The sequence below is a fragment of the Tasmannia lanceolata genome, unplaced genomic scaffold (genome assembly GCF_043159265.1).
Source record: "Tasmannia lanceolata isolate RefF3 unplaced genomic scaffold, GAP_Taslan_0.1 ptg000023l, whole genome shotgun sequence".
NCBI classification, from domain to species: Eukaryota; Viridiplantae; Streptophyta; class Magnoliopsida; order Canellales; family Winteraceae; genus Tasmannia; species Tasmannia lanceolata.
Window position 1 is genome coordinate 17752578 of NW_027518700.1, and position 17077 is coordinate 17769654.

Consider the following 17077-nt stretch of genomic DNA (forward strand, 5'->3'; position numbering starts at 1 on the left):
CAAGTATCGGACGAGGAGAAGGTTACATGACGTCTGTAAGAGACTTGATGAGGATCAAGATGACATGATGACTTTCCTCGTACGAATGATTATGTTGAGAAAGTTCCCAAAGGTTTGCAGTGGGCATGATGGTATTAAGAATGACGTGACCAAGTTCCTTGTACCAGTGATCATGTTAAGAAGCATTAAGTGAAGTGTTGTTCTGTTCAGAAACTGTTCTGTATATGGTGTTTTTGTTTCTTTCCTTTGTCATGTGTTTTCTTTACGATGGGAATTTTTATTGTAAAACTTTTTGTAAGTAACAATTTTATTTGAATTAAACTTTTTCTGGATACTAAGTGCTCTGTATACCAAGTTCCTCGTACCACTACCATGTTTTTAATGATTGCACTAACACACCTTGTCTTTTCTTTTCAAATTTGGCTTCTGAGAGCTTTTTGGGAATTGTAAAAACCTTTTACAGCTGGTTAACTAATATCATACAGAGCAAGTTAGTGAATTTCTGTATCCTATACTTATAGCCACAGAAAAATTAAAATTTATAAGGCTGCCAATACAAGGGCCTAAGGTTCATTTACCTTTGCTCAATGCCGAAATGTTGAAATCCTGCCTCTTTTCTTGCACCGTGAAGGACCTCTTCTTGTACCATTCATAAATCTTTGGTTGCCAGTATAAGGGCCTAAGCCAGACATGCACAAACTGCTCAACTTTGCATTTATTGCACCATTTAGGAAAATCCACATGTATTAATGCCTACTCCTGGGATTTCTCCCTTACCTTAGATCAATGTCATAGCAGATAATAGTTATGAATCAATAACCCCTTGCTGTTTACATAAAACATGTGGGATTTTGCTTCTCAACAAAAAATGTAACATAGACAAAAACCTTGTTTACATTAGTGCACGTGGTTTTTCCATTGATGAAATCTATGGTCTCTTTGTATATCCATATACAACACAAGAAGCAAAAAAGAAATCTAGTTTAAGATCAAACAACATATAGCTCAGCCTTGCTGAAGATGAAAAGACTCATGAATTCTTCCCCGCCTACGCTTTCCTCTTCTATGAGGAGCTGAGAGAGCTTGTGGAGGATGTCAATACATGCCGTGATGATCTGTTCATCTCTCACATACGCCTTTTCCACCATCTCTCTCACTTGTACATCAACCAGATCTATAGTTGCCATTGTATAATCCTTGCTTACCTCAAAAAATTTAACTATGTAAAAAGCAACTGCAGAAATTGCAATTACAATCCAATGGTAAACACTACCAGACATTAAATAAAAAACATGGGCACATTTCCACACTAGAAAGAACTATCTGGTCAATAAATCAATTAATGGATTCAATGCAACCTTGCTTAGAAGCCTCCTCTCTAACTAAGCATGTTGTAGCACATTTGATGATCTGCCATGGGGTTGCTGCCATAATTTTTTTCAAACAAGTTCTTGTGGATGACTCATATTGTTATCACTTAATCATGATCTCTTTATTTATGCTGGAGCAAAAGCCTTAAAATGAAATTGTAAACAAGACTACTGAGACCAGGATGGATCATAAGCTATTTGAAAACTAAACATTAGCACCCATTTAATGGCTAAGTAGGCTTCCTTCCTGTTTGTAATATTGAAACTAGGTCATTTTGAAGTAGCTTGGTCTTTCCTTCACTCATTACTTTAGTAATGATGTTTTAAGTAGGTGATATTAACTCTTCCTATTTTGATTTCTCTTGTAGTGCCAACATGGCAGCCATGTCATGCCTAGGTGGTTTTGGTGGAGTTCCAATGTGCATTCTCGCATTAATGTTGCTAGCCCGTTGTGTACCTGATTATTGGTCTTTTAAAAGGCAGAATCATGGAATGTGGAAAACTACAAAGTTGTAGGTTTTTTTGTAATCTTTCCAACAAGTATTTGTGCTCGAAAATTGGACAAATGGTTAGAAAGTTATGGCAGTTTTAGTGGACTGTGTCTGTGGGTTCCAAAACCAGTCACAGTTAGTAAGTTCCAATGCAATTAATGTTATGTTAGTCCCTAAGTTAGCTAGTGGAGGAGGTTGAACTAATTTTCTCTTATTTTCTTTTATTTAAAGGGTTAGAAACCATCTTTAGAGGGGATTTTGGATTTTGATAAACTTATGTAATTGATGGAATATCAATTGGGTTGAGCTTTGCTCCCATTTTCTTCTTCTTCTCTTGTTGTGTTCTTGAGTTCTATTTTTCTTCTTCTCCCCTCTTAAGCACCCGCATTATTTTCCATACAGAGACTACCCGCAGTCTTATTGTGTCTGAATCAAACTTCTTTCTCCGCAGATTGTGGGGTAAGCCCAGTGAGGTGTGTTTTCTACTGTAAGACATATAACTATGAATTTGCTGTATCTTTTAATGCTTCTAAATTTTGTTGTGCGTGGACAATGCACACCTTTATGTGCACTTCCAGTGACTGACTGAATATACTAACTAGCATGAAATCTTGACATGTGCATCCATACCTACTGATTTGTGAAAATTATGCAAACATTTAAACAAATTGTAGTAATCTTTAAGAGTAATTTTTTATTTACGAAAACAAGGATTCTTAACAAACTCGATTTTGCAATTCTGTAATACACAACCTAATATGAAAGCAATAATGAATAAATAGGGCATACTTTCTCATTCCAAATTGGTAAGTGATCTGTCATTCTCATGATGAGTTATGTCTTCCATTTCATGTAATAATGCTCTCTCTCTCTCTCTCTCTCTCTCTCTCTCTCTCTCTCTCTCTCTCTCTCTCTCTCTCTCTCTCTCTCTCACACACACACACACACACACACACACACACACGATAGAACGATCGAACGAACAGTAAATGTTTCTAAAATCTGTGGGCAAAGTATGTTATCATGCAGCAGTATCTTGGAATCTGAATTTGACTTCTCTTGAATTTCGTAGGAATAATAGTCTTTTATGTAAGCCAATATATGGAATGCCCAACGTACATTATTATTGGTGAAGTCCTCTATGGGTTTAGTAAGGATCATTATTCGCATCTAATTTTAAAGTTTTCTTAAATATTATATGATGATCTTTTTAGGCATAATTGTCAACCTGTGACTGGATTTCTTAATTTTATGACTCGTGACTCAACTCGACTCGTGACTCATAAGAGTTTTTGACAAGAAAAGGAATTTAGTTGAAAAAAATATAATTATATATCAAAAGATTAAGCATGTAAAAAATATAACCCAATAGCACATAGATAAAGCACTAAGCCAAAAATATAAATAACTATATGCTTGTAACTTGCATGCATAAAAATAATTAAGTTCTGGTTGGAACTTAATCATGGGAGAAAACCCTTCCTTTCTTAAGATTTGTATCCGCCCATGATTTATGGTATGGTTGGAAGGTGAGTTTTGGTGGTTCAGGCAAAGAACCCAAGATTGTCCAAGACTAGGAACCTCCCTCTCACGGGTTTTTTGAAGCTAAACTTTGATGGGTCTAGAATGGGGAACCATGGTCTTGCCAAAATTGGGGGAGTCTTGAGGGATGAATTTGGAGCTATGAAATGGCTTTTACGGGTCCCATTGGATTCGCAGACGCTAATGAAGCTGAAGTGCGTACTATCTGCTAAGGAATAAGGTATCATGAGAATGAAGATTTGAGTAAGGTAGTGGTAGAAGGAGACTCGCTCAATGTGATAAGTTGGCTTAGAGGCTCTCATTCCTTCCCTTGGAGATTTGCCTCATTCTTCGATGAGATCCAAGACAAGGTGGGGATGCATCGATTTCTTTCCATTATGTTAGACGGTCAGCTAATGCGGTTGCAAACAATTTAGCTAGAGATGGTGTTTGTAGGGAGAGAGTTGAGATATTTGACACCGTTCATCCTTGACCCTTGCAGTGGGGCTTGTTCTTGTCTTTCTTTTCCTGTCTCTTATCCGTATATACCTCCTCAGTCTTTTTTTGCATTTAATGTAATTGCCTACCATTCAAAAAAATAATAATTAAGTTTTAAGTTCCAACTTTCAAGTTTTCAACCATAAAAACAAAGAAGCACAGGCCCAGCAACTCGACTAGTAAGAGTCTTAGTTTTTCGACTCGACTCGCAGCGACTCGTAAGAGTCGCCAAACGACTCATAAGAATCTTCAACAGAGGCGAGTCACCCATGTGACTCAACTCGAAAGCCCAACGAGTCGACTCGTACGACTCATAAGAGTTTGACAAATATGTTTTTAGGGCATCTTCTGTTGCATGAGTATGAAAGAATCTTAGTCCAATGAATTTACGTTCAAATTTCAATGATTTAGGAGCTCATTGAGGTTCATGTTGAACTCCTCCCCCCCTCTCCTCCCCTTGACCTCTAACTGAAGGGGGACCTCTTTTTCTGTTCCCTTTGACCTCTAACTAAAGGGTTAGGTTTCCCTTCCCCATTGTTATAGAAGGGATTTGTATTACAAACACATTTTGAAAATATAAGGTGTACCAAATAATGGTCCATGGTATTTTTTATTGACATGACATTTCTCTGGGACCTAATTATGTTCCGGAGCATTGGGAATCAAAATGCTAAGTAACTAGAACACTATACTGCGTGAGAGCAATTTTACCGGGTCTTGGTTTTGGTGATAAGGTGGCATTTAGAAGTCTATTACTCTATTTCTTCTCTTTAATTTTTTTTTTATTTCGGATGTTTTCATTAGAACAAATCTTGCTTCTTTCAGCAGAGTCTTTTCTCAAATTTTGACTCAGAAGACTAATTCTGCAAGATCATTTGACTTGGATCCGAAGCTGAATGGAGTTCGCTCAGGTAGGCCATTGGAGGTGCTTGCTTAGGATAGCTCCAAATGGACTCCCTAATTTCTAGACATTGAAGTCAATCACCTTCATGGGTTTGGTCAATATTCATGTAGGTCGCTTGGATACATGGATTTTATAATCCTAGATGTTTTAAGCTAAAACCTAGAAGGGGCCGTTTGGGTACATGGATTTTATAATCTATTACTATAAAATCCTAGATTTCATAAGCTAAAAACTCGATTTTAAATCCTAGAACCTGGATTTTGAATGCGTAAATAAGGTGTGTACTACTCAATTTGGTAAAATCCAAGATTTTACAATCATGGATTATAAAATCTATGTATTTGTTCAAGTATAAAAGATTAATGCCATCTTCATCAGCTTAAGCTTTTGGAGTGATTGGTAGTTTCACATGGTATCAAAGCCAAAGATCCTGCGTTCAAACCTCCTTGATAGCAAAAATCCACATGCAATGGCCAAACCTAAAAGAGGGACCACATGTGCCACATGTATGCCAATCCTAGAAAGATGGACCACGCGTGAGGGGGAGTGTTAAAGTATATATAAGAGATTAAATAATGCCATCTCCATCAGCTTAAGCTTTTGGAGTGATTGGTAGTTTCACAGTATCCAAACGGCCCATACTGTTGACATCATTTATTATCAGAAGATGTGTTTTGTAGTTCATCTAATTTCTTAACATTGGGTTATATGTATTGTTGGTATACATTGCTTGTGCAATACCTGAATGGATATCCTTGGTAGGGGTTGACTGTAAGGAATTCCTCCCAGCCGACAGTATCTTTATGGAAATTCTATGCTCTAAACTATTTGATAGTTTGTTGAAGAATCACTCTTATAAATGTGCCCCTATCAAACTTGATGATATATTATATATCACTATATCAAATATCTTCAAAGGTAAAAAAAGAAGGTGGAGAAATTTCAAAGGGTTTTTCTATGGAAGGGCAAAGAGGAGAACAAAAGGCCTAAACATCTCATGAGCTGGAAAAATGGTTTGCAAGCCAAAAACTAGAGGAGTACTTGGAATTGATAACCTCCAGACGAGGAACAAAGCATTATTGGGAAAATCGATATGGAGGTTTGGAGAAGAAAAAGATGCCTTATGACACAAAATCATTTGGAAAAAATATATGTAGGATTGGGGGGGGGGGGGATTCGAAGTGTAGAGAGACCCACTGTCGAGCAAAGGTTCGGGAGCATGGTGTTCTATTTTTAAGTGTCGGGGGTGGGGCGCGGGGGTATTAGGTTCTGGGAAGATCATTGGATAGGTTAGTCTCCTTTCTGTCATGCTTATCCGTACCTTTATCTTTTAGTCACATATAGAGGGGTGGGAATCAAAGACGTGTATAGGAGAGAGAAGGGGGGAGGGGGAGGGATGGGAATACTATTTGGGACATTAGATTTAGGCGAGACCTTAGACAAAGTGAAATTGATAACTTCATTTTGCTATTTGGGCTTCTTGGGTAGATATACTTATCTAATGAAGAAGTGCATAGTAGAATTTGGATCCTTGACCCTAAAAGCATCTTATTAGTCAAATCCTTATTCTCCATCCACTTGGATGTCCATCATTCCTATTACAGCTAGCTCAAAATGTGATCATCTCGAGCCCCTCAAAAAAAGAAAAACTAACTCTTGCGATCATCTCATGAGATTGAATGTTCACATCGTTAGTAGATGCAACCTTTGCCTAAAGACAGAATAGACCATTTAGCACCTATTCATCCACTGCCCCATCTATTTTCAAATATGGGAAGGAATTCTCTTGTTCAATGATATGGCTTGGTCTTTCCAAAACTCCTTAAGGTGGTTATTTTAGGATGGGATTTTGTGGCTCATTTGGGTGGAAGAAAACAATCACATATTCAATAATAAAAGTAAATCTCTTGGAAAGATCATATCGGAAATCAAGCATGACTCAGTTGTAAGGACAAATGAAAAGATGTCAATTGGTGATTTTCCTTCTAGTATTGTCTTCAAGAATTGGAAAGTGGTCATTTGGGAGGAAAAAAAAAAGCAAAACTAAAATCATGTATACAATGGTGTCCGCTGCCTCATCAGATAATGTCAACATTGGTGGCAGCTCTAATGGAAATCCTGGTCCCGCAGGCGGTGGGAGTATCTTTAGGGATTGGAAGGTTCATGTTCTTAAATGTTTTCCTGGCCCATGTGGCAGTTTACCTAAACAAGGAGTTGACAGGAGCGTTCTCATTCTCATCGGTTTGTTGGTTTTTTTTTACTGTTTTCTGTTCTCTGGACAACTCGTTCTCATATACTTGGTTTTATTTGCATGTAGTTTCCTTATTCAAAAAAAAAAAAAAAAAACTAGATAGTTTGTGGAATACGCAAATGTAACCTTGCTAGGGGTAGACTGTTAGGAACTCCTCCCAATCTATACAAACTTGCTGAAGACTCCTGAACATATAAAACTTTGAAAACTAGTAACTCAATTGTAAAATGGTAGGTTGTTAGGCTTTCCATGAACATCAAGAAGTCCTTCCCATACATGATGTAAAAAATTATTATTTGCAGAGTTATGACCTATGTGTACTAACCAGAGAAAAAAAATGAGCATGTTTTATCTGTGCGACCATGTTTTGATTGTGGGATAAACTCACATTGTTTTACATATTTTAACCTGCTGTCAAAGGCTATTTCAAGTCCCAAAAAGCTCTCAGCAGCCAATCAAAGAACATAAAACAAGCTGAGTTTGTCCCAATATCAAAACATGGTCGCTCGGATACTGAGAGCCTTATTTTAGTGTTGGACATTCTCTAACAGTTCTATTTATCTGGATTAATTAAAAATTCTGAGTTTCCAATTTTTTTATGTTAATATACCAGTGATGAAATACTTTTGGTCTTGATAATTCTTGACCTTAGGGTATGGTTATTTTCTTCATTCATTTAAACGTGTGTGGTTGATTGAGATATGCAGGACCTAGGCATTCAGTAGAAGTATCTTGTAACATTCACTGTTGGATTTGATCGAAAAAAAAAATATCGACGCAGCCGTCAAAAAGGTTATCAGGAAAATTGGAATCTATTTCATCACTGCCTTTTATTTTGCAATCACATGACTATGGTGTGACTGCTCTTACAATTCTCAGAAAATTTCACTAGTGAAATTCCAAGGGTGGTCCCGAGTACGGCAACTATGAGGAGTGAAAATTAATTAGGTTTCTAGCAAGTTTTAATCCTTTTAAAAACTCAAACCCAAAATGGAAATTAAGAGATCAACAATGAAATTCAAGCACACAAGTTAAATCTAGAGGTGCAATGCAAAATAAAGAGCTAGAGTTCAAGAGAGAGTGCACCCGAGATTTAAAGTGGTTGGGTCCTCAAAATGCGAGGCCTACTCCACTCCACTAACCAAACCCGTTGATGGCTTCACTATGTGATCTTCTTAACTTCGGCGAAGATCGGTGCCGATTATAATTCCGATTACCTTTAACCTTGGTGGCAATCTTCACCACGGAGAGTGGGCTACGCTTCTCCGAACACTCGCCCAATACAAGTTCTTTGAGTAAGAAAGAAAGAACAAAAAAATCCCTCACAAGCGTTTACAAGAATTGTAGAAGATGTACAAATTGAGCCTATGATCCAAATCCTAATCTTTAGAGGATGAGAGGTATAATCAAGTTTGATTCACTCTTTGGATGTTCAAATGAAGTTTTAGAGTGTTAGGATTGATGGTCTTGAAGTTTAGAATGCCCATATATATAGGAAAACCAAAATATGACCGTTCAGTGGCATTGTGGTAATTCCTGGAAAATTCCCAACGGCTAAAAATCCGACCGTTATAGTGTTCTCGGAGTAGTGTTCTCGGAGTTCCGAGAAAAAATCTCGGAGTTCCGGGAATACAAACAGAAGTGAGAAAAACGTTACTGGACCATTTCTCGGAGCTCCGAGGAATCTCTCGGAGTTCCGAGCTCGGAGCTCCGAGAATTCTCTCAGAGTTCCGAGAAGCCTATGTCAAGCAGATTTTCACTTCTTGTTTTTTGGCTTCCAACTTTACACCAAGTTAGGATTGTTATGAGGGTTCCACATTGTTGGAACACCACAAGGACAATCTTTTATACATTTAGGGTGTGTGAGATTAACTTGATTATGCCTCTTAAAATCTAAAACTAAGATTGGATCTTATACATTCAAATATGACTTTGATCTTCAATGGATTCTTCAAGTCTTCATTTGTTTTGGACTTCGATGTCTTTAGCCTTCATGATGTGGTCCAATGAGCTCTTCTTGGCCTCAATCCAAGCAATGTTGTCTTAGCACCAATGTGATCTACAACTTAGACAATCAAACACATTAGTGATCATAAATCACTTGTGTATTGGAATCATCAAAATAAGATGGGAATGCCAAGGTGGAAACCATTGGGCTTACAATCTCCCCCTTTTTTATGATGACAAGCACAAGAGATTTCCCAATAAAAGCATACATATTTTCCTTACACTAGAATTCTCTCCCCCTTTGGCATCAATCAAAAAGATTGGGGTAGAAGAGAAACAAAGGGATGAAATATTCAATTTAAGGCCCCCCCTTTTACAAGGAAAAAGACAAACCTAGAACTCCCCCTATTTAGAATTTTTATTCAACATAAGAGGGGATATTTTAATTATCCATAGAAAGATATTCAATTTTAGAGCAAGCCCCTAATCTAAGCACATATGATGAAAATCATATGGGCATTTTGGGAACCCAAGCTTTCTTGGATTCACCGCTATCCCTAATCTTAGATGCACATTGGAATTGGCAATGACCATTTATTCCACAATAATGGCATCTAACATGAGGGTTAGATATGATAGTCCTATCATAACATGCATGTTTAGTCTTTGACTAGTCTTCTTTAAGATTATGTCAATAATTTTGTCACCATTTAAGAATCCATAGAGACATAATCTTAACCTTTCATTTTCATTATGAAGATGGGTTATTTGATTTAGAAAATCATTAAATTCATCTTCATAAGATTTGGAAGAGCTTGCCACATTTTGAAGTTGTGTTAATTGGCAAGTTTTCTCATCCAAACAACCCTTAAGGGTTTCAATCTCAAGTTTTAAATTTTCAAGTTGTGCTTGAGATTTGGAAGAAGATTCATTTTTCAAAAAATTAAGTTCATTTTCTAATTTTGAAATGGATTTCTTTTGAACTTTATTTTTAGAAATTTGAGAGTGCAAGGTTGAGCACAATTCATCATATGATATTTTTTCACTATCACTACTAGATGAATGACAAGAGGGGTTAGAATATACCTCAACTTCATGGGAGAGTGCCATGAGGCAAAGATCATCCTTCTTTTCTTCCTCTTCACTTGAGCTTTGTCCCGAGGTGCTCAAAGCATCCCAACCGGCGGCAAGAGCCTTGTGCTTCTTCCAATCCTTCTTTCCCTTGTACTTTGAGGAAGACGATTTGAGAAGTGGACAATCCGGTCTTTTGTGTCCAATCTTCTTGCAATTGTAGCATCTTAAAGGTCCCTCAACTTCACTTTCTTCTTTCTTCTTATTTTTATCCTTTTTATGCTTTTTTCTCCATAAGCTTTTAAATTTCCTTAAAGCTTCTTCTTCATCACTATCCGCCTCGCTTGAGGATGATGAGTCCGCTTTCACCTTGAGTGCTAAGGATCTACCCTTTTTTTCTTTCTCTTTTGGCTTCTTCTCCTCTTGTCGGCTAGGGAGGAGCATCTCATGAGTGATAAGAGATCCTACAAGCTCCTCCATGGTTAGTGTCTTGAGATTCTTTGATTCTTGGATGGCTGTGACTTTTGGGTCCCAATAAGGAGGAAGTGACCTAAGCAATTTACTTACAAGCTCATCAGTAGGATAAGATTTACCAAGATTTGCTAATTCATTAGAAATTTTAGAAAATCGAGTATACATTTCGGAAATACTTTCATGTTGATCCATTCTAAACATTTCATATTTGCTCTTTAACAAGTTTATTTTGGAATCTTTAACTTGTGATGTTCCCTCATGGGTAACCGCAAGTGTATCCCAAATAATCTTGGCGGAATAAAAAAGAGCAACTCGATTAAACTCCTCCGTAGATAAGGCGCAAAACAAGGAATTTATAGCTTTGTAATTTAAATTTGCATGCCTTTTTCTACCGTATTCCATTCTTCAAATGGTGTGGAAGGCAAAATGTATCCATTTTCAACAATATGCCAAAGTTCCACATCTATCGAAAGTAGATAGATGCGCATCCTTGTCTTCCAATGTCCATAGTTGGACCCATTAAAGAAGGGAGGTCTAGTTGTGGAATGGCCCTCCGGAAGTCCGGTTCCATTTCTATCCGCCATTTCACAATTAGAAAGTTGCCAAAGATCTTATGATCTTTCCCTTGTTGAATTATTTAAAGAAAATTTACCAAAGATTTTAAGAAATGAAAATCTTTTAAGAGCCAAGGCTCTGGTACCAAGTGAAATTCCAAGGGTGGTCCCGAGTACGGCAACTATGAGGAGTGAAAATTAATTAGGTTTCTAGCGTTTTAAACCTTTTAAAAACTCAAATCCAAAATGGAAATTAAGAGATCAACAATGAAATTCAAGCACACAAGTTAAATCTAGAGGTGCAATGCAAAATAAAGAGCTAGAGTTCACGAGAGAGTGCACCCGAGATTTAAAGTGGTTCGGTCCTCAAAACGTGAGGCCTACTCCACGCCACCAACCAAACCCGTTGATGACTTCACTATGTGATCTTCTTAACTTCGGCGAAGATCGGTGCCGATTACAATTCCGATTACCTTTAACCTTGGTGGCAATCTTCACCACGGAGAGTGGGCTACGCTTCTCCGAACACTCGCCCAATACAAGTTCTTTGAGTAAGAAAGAAAGAACAAAAAAATCTCTCACAAGGGTTTACAAGAATTGTAGAAGATGTACAAATTGAGCCTATGATCCAAATCCTAATCTTTAGAGGATGAGAGGCATAATCAAGTTTGATTCACTCTTTGGATGTTCAAATGAAGTTTTAGAGTGTTAGGATTGATGGTCTTGAAGTTTAGAATGCCCATATATATATAGGAAAACCAAAATATGACCGTTCAGTGGCATTGTGGTAATTCCTGGAAAATTTCCAACGGCTAAAAATCCGACCGTTATAGTGTTCTCGGAGTTCCGAGAATATTTCTCGGAGTTCCAAGAAATTCTCGGAGTTCCGAGAAAAAATCTCGGAGTTCCGGGAATAAAAACAGAAGTGAGAAAAATGTCACTGGACCATTTGTCGGAGTTCCGAGCTCGGAGCTCCGAGAATTCTCTCGGAGTTCCGAGAAGCCTATGTCAAGCAGATTTTCACTTCTTGTTTTTGGGCTTCCAACTTTATACCAAGTTAGGATTGTTATGAGGGTTCCACATTGTTGGAACACCACAAGGACAATCTTTTATACATTTAGGGTGTGTGAGATTAACTTAATTATGCCTCTTAAAATCTAAAACTAAGATTGGATCTTATACATTCAAATATGACTTTGATCTTCAATGGATTCTTCAAGTCTTCATTTGTCTTGGACTTCGATGTCTTTGGCCTTCATGATGTGGTCCAATGAGATCTTCTTGGCCTCAATCCAAACAATGTTGTCTTAGCACCAATGTGATCTACAACTTAGACAATCAAACACATTAGTGATCATAAATCACTTGTGTATTGGAATCATCAAAATAAGATGGGAATGCCAAGGTGGAAACCATTGGGCTTACACTATCCTACTATTTCATTATGATTGCCGAACTAGTGAATGGGATGAGTTTGAGTGGTCAAAGCTGTCTATTCATGTGAGCGCTATGAAACAAACGAAATGGTCAGGAAATAATGCTTGACGACGTTTTTTTTTTTTAATGGTTGCATTCTTGAAGATGTTGAGCTAATTACCTTAATCTTTTTAGCAATGTGGTACGCTAAAAGATTTTTACACCCTGACATTGTAGCACAATACGAGTAAATATTTATCTGGGATGAAAATCTAGGAGTTGAGCATTTTAATGTAGAAGAGAAGGCATTGTCCTTATTAAACAATGTCTAGTTTATTTAGTGAATTTTTTTTATTGAAGTATAAACTAATTTTTCCTTCAATTAGATACATTAAACTGGTGAAGAATGGGGGTTGGAGATTTTCAGAGTCTGGTTTGGAACCAAACAGACGTTTAACATGGCACATGACGAAAAGGAGAGGTGACCATGAAGTCCACAAGTAAGTTTTGTGGAAGCTGTTCTATTTCAGCTAAAATTTGTTTTGCATGAATATTATTTTTCTCACATGGGCACAAAGCTGCGAATATATTTCTGTTTATAGAAAGATCTTGTAATGGATAGAATTTTGTTATGTTTATTGTGAGATCATATGAATGACTTGCTTTACTAGAGCAACAGAGGAGAGACCTGGTTGGTGCAGGGACCTGCATTTGCCACCTCGTGCTGCGTATGAGCTGAGTTATTTATGTTATGGATCTACTTCTCTTGGTTTTGAATTTTGGCCAAAATTTTAGAAATTTTGGTAATTTTGGCTGAAAGTTTGGTACATTAATGGAATTCACTTTTCTTTTTACCAAATTTCAGCCGAAATTTGGGTTTCGGCTATGTCCAAAACTGAAACTGAAATTTAAATCCTTGCTACTTCTTGAACTATTCTCGTGGCAAAATTTCATTGTTCTTTACCATCTACAGATTTGTCGAGATAATGGCAACCGTATTTTCTCGAGATGCGTGGCGATGCGTATGGCACATGATTTAGGCATGGAGATTATCTAATTTTCAACCAAGGTCTTTCGGTCCATGTAATCTTTGAATGTTTTCTGAAAACAATATCTTGTCACTGTAGAATGATTTAGTCCATGGACGGGGTCTTGATTTTGCTCTTAGAAGATGTGTAGAGGTAAGTGATTCTGGATCAGTGGTCCACGAGGGGTCGCGAGGAACCCCCCCCTTCGGGCCGCCCCACGTGGTCGTGCGTTGGTGCGCGGTGTCCGTGTCGCTCTTCGTTTGCGAGATTCGCGGGTATGTGTGTATAAATGAGATCTAGACTCGAGTATAGTTCGCTTTCAACCCGTTTTGGGCCGAGAAACGAATTTAACCCATTTTCCCCTACTCGAAACGACGAGTGGAAATGTGCTCGCCCTTTGTGTGAAGTTGGGATAAGAATTCGAATTCCACAGGAAAGCAAATTTCAGAGTCGCCACCTAGGTTATGGCATAGGACCAATAATTAACTCTGTTTTAAGCATGGTTTTGATAGAAATCTGAGTAAGGGATGTGGTTGTATTCCGATGTAGGGAATTTAACTGGGTAGAACCCACGCCTAAAAGCTAGCCGTTAGAGGGAGGGTGCCCATTCCCTTATAACCCATCCCCATCCATTTCACTTATCCGATGTGGGACTATTTGCTTTTGCGGGAACCCCAACAATCTCCCCCTCCACACGGAAGCAATGTGGACAATCTCGCCCCTCCACACAGCGGAAACATGAGAACCACAAGATAGTACACCGGGGTTTCCAAGATCTTCCCCGAGGGACATTCCCGCCCTCGGAGGCAAACTGGAGTTACCATGCCTTGAGCTCTGATACCATTTGTTAGGAAATTTAATCGGGTAGAACTCCCCTAAAAGCTAGCCGTTAGAGCCCCTAAAAGCTAGCGTTAGAGGGGGGGTGCCCATTCCTTTGTAACCCATCCCCATCCATTTCACTTATCTGAAGTGGGACTGTTTGCTTTTGCATGGAACCCCAACATTGGGGAAGGTGTTAGGCACCCCTCATGCCTGCGTAAACCCTGTCTCTTGACTTGACTTGGCAAATATAGGAAAACTTTAGCAAAATTGGTTTTAAAAACACTTGTTACGATCGAGCTTATTATCAGGTTAGGGTTTTAAACAGAAAATTAAAGAGAGTAAAGAGAAAGGAAAGTGGTTTTTTGCTACAAAGGGGAAGAGGATTTCTGCTATGTGACCCGGGGCTATTGGATCCCCGAATCTCATAACTATCGTCGCCCGAAAAATATAATGTAGAAAGCAAGAAAGAGAGCAGTAATGAAATACTTATAAATTGAGAGCTTATATATGACCTGGGACCACGAGTCCCTAAATCTTATAACTATATTCAATCTAGGTGATACGGAATGTAAATGACGGAATTTAAATGATAGAAAGTAAAGAAATGGGTTCAGTTCTCTTCGTTTGTCCAACACCACTGGAGTGTAAACTCACTTCTCTACCTCTCCTGACGTATAGTGGGGCTTGAGATAGAGTGGCGGGACCAGCAGAGAGAGAAGAACTTTTTTTATGAAAAAAGGAGGGGATTTAGGCTATAGGGTTTGGGGTCAAAAGGATCTCCAAACCCCGTAGCAACCCGCTTCCAATTTTGTATTTGAAGTACGGACAACTGTAAGGAAAACATTAAATCTAACCTAGTGCCTCCCGATTTGTGATTGGGTGTCACTCCAATTCCTCAGAAATTCGGCAGAGTGCCAACGTCCCGTGGCTTTGGAAGAGATTTTGAAAGAGATCGGGTAGTCAAAGTGTGATCATTCCCGATTTTGGCATAACCTTGACTAGTTTCTCTAGTTTTTCTCTCAAGGATTTCTCTCTCTATCTCTCTAGGGTTTCACAACTTAAAACCTAGAAAAACTAAGTGAAAGGGTAAAGGACATGAAATAGAGCAAAAGTGGGGTGTAATAACCAAATAGTGGGAGAGAGGGAGAGAACTTGAGAAATAGAGGAGGGGGTGGTCCCCTTGTATAGACTTTGGGAGCCAAAATCACAGGCTGTGATTTTGGGCTCCCAAAATCTCACCCTGCGATTTTGGGAGGTCCCCAAAAATGCAGGTTGGGGTTTTTTGTTCCAATTTTGGGTTCCGAGTCTCCAGTTCAGGGTTTTGAATTCCCGGGAATGGGTTTTGGGTTCTAGAAGTGGTAATGGGTTACCGATTGTGGTTCCCAATTCCCAAATGTGGTTTTCGGTTTCCAAAAACTGGTTTCTGATAGCCAAAAGTGGTTTTCAGTGGACCTTTTCCAACTTTGGGAGTTTGATCTTCGGGATCTGGGGTTGTCGTAAGAGGCGGGGTGCCGTGTGCTAATGGCCTAAGGGATTTGATCTCCAGGATCTCAGTTTGACCAACTCAAGACTCGGTCGAAAGGTTTCGGAGAATTCAGCGGGGTAATGTGGGATTGGTTGCGGGGGCTACTGGTTTTATCGTAGTTTTGTAAACCTAGAGAGACATCGAGAGAAAAATCGAGAGAGAGACCAGAGAAGCTATGGGACTCATCATAGGAGTCATCATCGCGACAACCTATCATTAGTCTGGTCTTGACAAAATGAGGTGTCTACAGATGCCCCACTTTGGTAGAGGGTGGTTGGCATGCGAATATCAAAGCCAGAGAGACGAGAACATTCTGTCAATGAGAACTAATGATAGGTGCACAAGCCTTTATTGGATTCCTAGGTGCACGGGCCTTCACCAAGAGGTCAGGTCGTCGAGTGGAAATCTCTCGCTTCAGTTTTGAGTTGTTGAAAACATACACTGATAGGCAGGTCCTTGAGGGAAGTCTCGCCGCATTAACTTCAGAGAGGGGCAATTGAGGGGGTCAAGCTATTGGCTGAAGATAATTTGGGTTGTGACAGTGTTTCCTATTTGAGCACTCGATCCGTAGATTGAATTGATATCTTGGGGGATCCCTTTCTGACATCCAGTGCAAGATTTGATTTTGGAAAGGATGCTTTGTTAGCATCCAATACAAGATTTGATTTGGAAAGGATGCTTTGTTAGCATCCAATACAAGATTTTGATTGAAAAGGATCTCTTGTTTGCATCCAATACAAGATTTTGATTGGAAAGGATGTGTTGTTGGCATTCAATAGAAGATTTGGATTGGAAAGGATGCGTTGTTGGCATCCGATACAGATTTCAAAATGGAAAGGATGCATTGTTGGCATCCGATACAGAGTTCGAAGCAGAGTTGGAATTGGGGAGGATGCATTGTTGGCATCTGATACTAGATTTGGATTGGAAAGGATGCATTGTTGGCATCTGATACTACATTTGAATCAGAAAGGATGCGTTGTTGGCACCGAATACCAGATTTGTATTGCAAAGGATGCATTGTTGGCATCTGATACCATGTTTGAATCGGAAAGGATGCGTTGTTGTCATACGATACCAGGCATCCAATACAAGGTTTGAATTGGAAATGATGTGTTTTGGCACCCAATACTAGATTCGGATTTGAGTTGAAAGAATATTTTGAGTGATCATTTGGAGCTTGGCCTGAACGACCAATTTGCTGA

General features: G+C 38.7%; 1 pseudogene; it reads left to right on the top strand.

The window, feature by feature from the left end:
- Positions 1–2259: 2259 nt before the first annotated feature.
- LOC143855892 (uncharacterized) overlaps positions 2260–17077 on the top strand; it is a 30104-nt pseudogene continuing 15286 nt past the window's right edge.